This window comes from Myotis davidii, unplaced genomic scaffold, assembly GCF_000327345.1.
Source record: "Myotis davidii unplaced genomic scaffold, ASM32734v1 scaffold448, whole genome shotgun sequence".
Taxonomy (NCBI): domain Eukaryota; kingdom Metazoa; phylum Chordata; class Mammalia; order Chiroptera; family Vespertilionidae; genus Myotis; species Myotis davidii.
The window spans coordinates 381414-388458 of record NW_006383009.1 but is presented as its reverse complement, the minus strand read 5'-3'; the positions used below and the strand labels follow the sequence as shown (position 1 = coordinate 388458).

Genomic DNA, 7045 nt, shown 5'->3' with positions numbered 1-7045 from the left:
ATATTTTACATTTATTTCTTGTCTTGTGTAATGACATTGGCTAGAAATTACAGAAAAAAGGTTTCTGACTTATAAAAATACTTCAAATTTGATCATCTTTTACTATTATATATGTGAGAGAGAGAGATGGTTTCAGCCATAACACCTCCTGAGAATAAGGAAATTTCTGTTCCTAGTTTACTAATAAATACAAAGATTGGATTTTTGAATTCTAGCACTGTGTTTTCAGCATACGTATAGATGACCAGTTTTTTCTCCTATGACCTAGTATTGTGATGAACTATCAAATATATTTCCTAAGACAGAGCCATCCTTTTGTTACTGAAATAAACTCTACTTGAGTGCAGATTAATTAACTTCAATGTGTACACATCTTGCTTTCTGATTATGACATGTAAGCACCTCAAAGGCAGGGACCAACTGTTATGTTTCTTTGTAACTCTTGTAATTACTACACTATGCACAGTGCTGTTTTTAACATTTCACTGAATAAATATTCAGTAAATAAGGACCTCCTTTATGCCTAGCATTAGGCTAGTTTCTAGGGATATCAGGATGAACTAGAGCAGTGATGTGAACCTTTTGAGCTCACCGTGTCAGCATTTTGAAAAACCCTAACTTAACTCTGGTGCTGTGTCACATATAGAAATTTTTTTGATATTTGCAACCATAGTAAAACAAAGATTTATATTTTTGATATTTTATATAGTTAAATGCCATTTAATAAAGAAAAATCAACCAAAAAAATGAGTTCGCGTGTCACCTGACACACGTGTCATAGGTTCGCCATCATTGAACTAGAGACTCATTCTATGACCTCATGGAGCTTATAGCCTAGTTTTACATGCACAGTAAGCACTGAATGAATGAGTAAAATAAGTATATTGCCCCAGGGGCCCTATAAAATACCATACTCTAATTTAAGGTTCCTGAAAAAAACTCTTCTTAGATAAGGCCATATAAAGAACAAAGAAAGGTAATATCATTGTCTTTGGTCTCCCAATCCTTATCTTACTGAAACAAAACCTAAAAAGGATATCACCAGCCACAAGAACCAGCTGGGGTCAAGGGAAAAGGACATTCAGTGGAGACCAAGAAAACAGAGCTGGCCTTTGGTACTGGCAGGAAAGCCTGGTGAGGTTACCAGAGTGTGGGTCAAGGGAAAACATTTTAAAGAGCCTAAGAAGAAACACGAAGGGAGGAGTCTCAGGGTTTATTCTGAGGCTGCCAAATGGTAGATATGTTCCACTCCGCCAGAGAAACAGCCAGATAACCAGGGCAGGCACCTGACAGAGGCATCAGATTCTCTGCCACTGAAGTGGTGGAAGGTGGTGAGGGAAAGTGAGAAGGAAGAGCAACAATGGCACTTCAACCAGCTCTTCTGCCCCTTCTCAGCGATTTCCCGATTCCATGCTTGGGGTTCTAGTCGCCTACTGGCATGCAGGGACTCCTGCAGGGGAAACAGCTGCTTTGGAAAGCATGTGGCAAGAGTGACAGCATCACAGCTTCTCCCAGAGCACTGTGGCCTGGCCCAGCTGGGACTATGGGCCGAGGCTGGCAGCCTCCAGGCCATGGGCAGGTTCGCAGGGCTTGAGAACTTTATTCCTCTCCTCCCGGTTTTCCTCTCCACCAGGTCCTCTCCTCAAAACCTGGTGGGTCAGCAGAGGTCTAGAGAGAAGACAGGGCTTGTTCCCCAGAGAGTCTCTAGGTTCCGAAAGAAATCAAGAGGGCTCTGAGCTCCCAGCATCTGGAGCAGATTCCTTCCTTGGTTCTGCTTCCCATTCCATAAATATGAGCACCAGAGGGCAGGAGAAGGGATATTTTGGTCTCGGCAGCAAAATGAAGAAAACATTTCTCTCAAACCTACCCTTCTCCAACCCCCAATGTGCCCCACCTCAGAAAAGAAAAAAGGTCTGTGTACAGAGGGAAAAGGTTCTATTTTCCTTCACAATGAAGAAAAGTCAACAGGATGTTCTCCAAAGCTACAAATATACTTTTCAAACAGTAAATATCTCTATTAGCAGCATGATGCCAGTTGGCTAATTCTGTCTCAGTAAAACCTTTCCAAAAAAACTCTTGCTCTTGTGTAATTTCTATTTACAAAAACAGCTCTTTTGCATTTTCAATTTGCTAGGTTTCTCAATCCTTTGTTTCTCCACCCCCTCTACTGCAGATGCAGAGAGACAAGAGGCAGGCCCAGATGGCAGTTGGGTGGGAATCCCCTGGTCACCCCAGCAGATCCTTCAAGCCCTGCCTTTGGAGAGTCCTCCACTTCCATTACAAAAAGTGTAAAGAAGCTAAAATTTATGTATTCTTCCCTAGTCTTCACTGGGCCTCCAGGATTGTTTCTACTGAATGTGAATGAGTCTAAGCTTGGCTTGGGGGTGGAAAGCGCCCTGCAATGATTCAGTCTACCCCACCTCTATCTTTCTAATATCTTTAGCCGAGCAAAGATGGCAGCAGTGGGGGGAGGGATGTGAGAATGAAGGGAGGGCTGTGGGACCGCAGGCGGCAGCTGATAGTGGGTGAAATCCTGGCTCCCGGGGGAGTGGTCTGGGCCTGAGTCACTGTCTGGGCAAGAGCAGGAAGGTGGGCGAAAGGCAGCAGCTTCTGCAGCCGGGAGGGACAAGCCCTCCTCCCCCATCCTTCTGTTACCCGATCCTTGGATCACATTGCCTTGTCTGGTCTGAGACCTCTCCAAGGCTACCACCACTTAGACAATCAGAGAGAAAACCAAAGGCCTGGGCCAGGGCAGGGCTTATGGAGTCAGCTGGCTCTGGCAGAGCAGCTGCTGTTGGCTGCCATTCTCTCTGAAGGGCCAGCTGGCCACAATGCCAATGGGCCAAGGAAAGTTCAGCCGGAGCAAGGACATGAGAGACCCCATCAGAACAGGAAACGAACTGAGCAGTAAATGATCTATTTCCAGTGCCTATGTCCACAGCCTGTCCAGCCCCACCTCAGCGCTTTCCCTAAATTAGCCGGATCCAACACCAGAGCACAGAGAACACTACCCTGACTTGCCACCAGGATGAGGAGGTATGCATGTGTTTAAAAATAAAAGGCATGACTCTGTGACTTGGACCAGAGCAAACACTCGGCTCAGTTATGATCTGTCCTTCCCCACTGCTCCCCAGGCTGACCTCTGAAAGGAAAGACAGAATGAATCACAGAATGTTGAGTGAGATCATCTAATCGAAGCCACCATTTACTGAGTATCTGCTATCGTAGGTTTCTGTGCTCGGTGCTTCAGATCCATCATTTCATTTAAAGTGGTGCACTCCTGTGTTTCACACAGGAGACAGTGCACTGGATAAGGGGGTAGACTCTGGAGCCAGATAGCTTGGGTTCAAGTTCTGGCTCTGGCAACTGCCAGTTCAAGAGACCTTGAACATAAGTATCAGCTAGCTTCCCTGTGTCCCAGTTTCCTTGTCTATACTAGCAAAGTAGGACAATACTATACCTATCTTATAGGGTCGCCGTGAGGCTAAATGAGTTTTTAATGATTAAAAGTGTTCTTGATATGTAGTAATCAGCCTGTAAGTATTTGTTGCAAATATTTTTCGATGATGATGACCAAACTGAGGCCCAGAGGGGTGACTTGCACAAAGTTACAGTGATCAGTATGGCTGGCGAATCTGAAATGATTTTGTTTGTTTTCAGGGAAAGCAGCAGTCTCATACCAGAATGCACCACTACCAGGTCCAAGTTAAAATATTTGCTTAAAATTGAGTGGTGACTTCCTCCTGAAAAGTAGAAAGACTAGTGGAAAAAATCTGGAGGCTGATGGAGCACCTGAAGGTCAAGAGAAGAGAGAGGAAGGCAGGCAGTTCAGAAAGGTAGCCTAAAGTTCCTGTTTTTTCTTTTTCCTGGCAGCTCTTTGAGAAACTCCTAATATTTGACAGACAAGTTGTCACATCTTTTCATTTTAACCTGTTAGGACAGAGAGAGGTAGAGAGTGGGTTTCCACATTTCACAGAAGGGAAACATAAGGCACCTCTGAGGTGAAAGATGAGTCCTGCTCACTTGACAAGCCGGAGAGAACCCTCTGATGGCACCTTCCACTCTGAGGGTAGTTCACGGCTCAGATGCACGCACTCTGAGAAGCACCAGCCCAGCTGCTTAGCTCTGAGGCACCCTCTCTAGTCCCATTTTCACTCCCGATTCTCACCCACCAAGAATCTTAAAAAGAGCTTTCACTCTTCCTTTTCCTCTCTCTGCTGAAGGTTTGCCCCCTGGAAAGCAGTGAAAGGAGGAGATCTGAGATAGACACTTATTTCCAAGCCACCTCCCTAGGCCACCCCCACCCATTGCCCACAGGAGGCAATAATTCTCTTGCTATAAACAGTGAGGTCAGCCCTAGCCATGAGGAGTGGCCAGGGCAGGCATGACAAAAATTATATAGCATTGTAAACAATTAGAAAAATTACAGAGCATATATAATAATACTGATGTACCCACCACCTAGCGTTGTCAAATTCTCACCCGAAGCCATACTTGTTCTTTAAATGGAACATCAGCACAGATCCCGAGGAAGCTCTGAGGACTACAGCCTGATTCCAGATCCTTCTCTCCCTCTCCCTCCTTGTTACCCTAAATGTAGTCACTACCCTGGATTTAGTGTTTAGTATTCCCACATTTTTACTATATAACTTTATATCTATAAGCACAATGAAGTACTGTTTTAAAGGTCTGGGCTTTATATATGTAGTACAATACTGAATGTAACATTTTGAAACTAGCTTTTTATGTTCAGCATTAGGTTTTCAGATCTGTCCATGCTGATACACATAGCTCTACTTCATTCCTTTTAACTACTACATATTTCATTATGTAGAGGTATCACATTTACCCATTCTTTAGAGCAGGTGTGGGGAATGTCCAGCCCGTGGGCAATAGAAAGCCCTCGAGATCATTTGGCCTGTTGCATTAGGGGTGAGTTAACTAAATATATGACCAAATATAACAGGCTAATTAAAATTTTTTTAATTAAATGTATTGAGGTGACATTGGTCACGTGCAGGAGTTTCTCTGGGTGAGGGGGCAGGTCCGCCTCCAACTGTGGGAGGTACTGCATACATCTCCAAAATGGTGGCATCGTTTTATACACCTCACAGGCCCCAGAAGTGGATGCTGGTTCCTACTGCCTTTCATCCTCAGATACTTGGCACTGCCAGTCTTTAAAATTCTTGCCAGTTTGATGGCTATGAAATGGCATCTCACAATTGGTTTAATCTGCTTTTCTCTAATTACTAACACACCGAGTATCTCAGTATAAGCTTTTATCTACTTGGGTTTTCAAAATGATTGACAGTTGCAAATCTAAAAGAATAGGGCTAGTGCTTGCTACAACTGCCCCTTCTGTATTTATTATAACCCACAAAAACCCCCCCCCAAAAACCAACAAAATAACACTATCTCTAACCTGGTTAAAGTAATGGGTATTAGCTTATAGTCTGAATATTTGTAATAAATTTCTAGATAAGTGTTTTTCAAACTAAGGTCTATGTAGACTATCTACCCATGATTGACATGTAAACTGCTACTCATTAGTCCATTGTAAACATATATTAAAATTAGTCATGAAATCAATTAAAGTGGGTCATTCTATAAACAATGAAATAGAACATAAAAAATATCGGAGCACATTACACATATATTGTGTGGAACTTATTTCAAGTGTGTGTGTGTGTGTGTATATGTGTTGTGATATCAAAGGTACTTCTGAGAGTTGGAGTGAAAGTATTTTGGAAGCCACTGTGCAGCTCAGCCTCTCCAGCTCCATTCTCTTTCTTCTCTGAGCTATCCTGTGGCCCACTGCCAAATTACCTTGACTAAATCATTGCTTTTGCCATTCCACTTCCCTGCTTAAAAAAACCTTAAATTTTCAAAAGCCTAGGGTCAATTCCAATTCCTCGGTATGGCTCTACAATGTGACCCCAACCAGAGTGCCAGCTGTCAATAAACCAGCCTCTCATCCAAGTCCCTATTTACTAAACCCAAACTGGGCTCCCCAGTGTCCATCCATCCCGAATGTCTCACACACCGTTCCCCCACTGTTCTTCTCATTCCCCACTAACCAGTACATATTGGGGAGGTCAAGGTTCAGTATAATCCCATCCTCTACTTGGAGTCTTTCTTGACGATGCCACCTGACATTTAGTGATCCACTGTCATCCCTGAGTCCCTGGCACCTTCCACATTCTGGCCAAAGACAGGAAGGATCAATTTTTATAGCTTTTTGAATGTCCCGCAACATTTAGCACGGGTCTGTATACATTACAAATGTTCAATATTCACTAAACCAACAAATATTTATTGAGCACTATCTATGTGCAATATACAACACTAGGTCCCATTTAACAGATTAGCCACCAAAATACTGGGTTTGTGAAAACAGTTCTAACAGCTCAATTGCCAACTCTAAAGCTACCTCAACAGATTTACTTAAGAGTATAATACATAAGAAAACTTTTGACTAAGAAGCTGTGGGACTCAAGATACTTATTTCTTTCTAACTACTTCAAAATCTGGAAAAAGTCCCTTCCCCTTCCCTTACACACAGCTAAAATAAGAGTGACGTGTTTCACATTGGTGCCCAAAGCAATGTCTCGAATACAGGGTCCCCGTCTCTGGGCATTGCCATGCTCTCTAGAGGAAAGGGCGTGGGAGAGCTGGGCCTGTCCAAAGTCACAGGATGAGTGAGCGGTACGGCTGCCCCAGGTGTGACGGGCCAGAGTAGGAAGCAGCTGAGACGGTCCAGAACCCCTGGTGGTGCGTAGTCCACAGGACTCCTTCTATCACCTTATGTGTGAAAACTGGCAACTTCCTGTAACTCACTCCCAACCTGGCAGTGTCCATACATGCTAGGAAAGTCCAATACCTTCCTCTGGGATCCATTCAGTTTGAGAATGGCCTTCCACTCTGCCAATGTTTCTGTTGGGATGGATGGACACTCGGGAGCCCAGTTTGGGTTTAGTAAATAGGGAGAATACTCAGAAGATGCAGGTTTTAGTTCCAGTTCTGCCAGGTGCTGTGTAACTGACTT

The 7045-nt window shown here is 43.8% G+C and overlaps 1 protein-coding gene across 1 annotated transcript in view; it reads right to left on the bottom strand.

Moving 5' to 3' along the window:
• Positions 1–6758, bottom strand: part of BIN3 (bridging integrator 3) — a 34473-nt gene extending 27715 nt beyond the window's left edge. Inside the window, exons 1-2 of the mRNA XM_015557764.1 lie at positions 6754–6758; positions 1374–1381 (exon numbers count right to left, since the gene is read on the bottom strand). The gene's annotated coding sequence lies outside the window, so the exon portion shown is untranslated. The remainder of the gene's footprint in view (positions 1–1373; positions 1382–6753) is intronic.
• Positions 6759–7045: the final 287 nt, after the last annotated feature.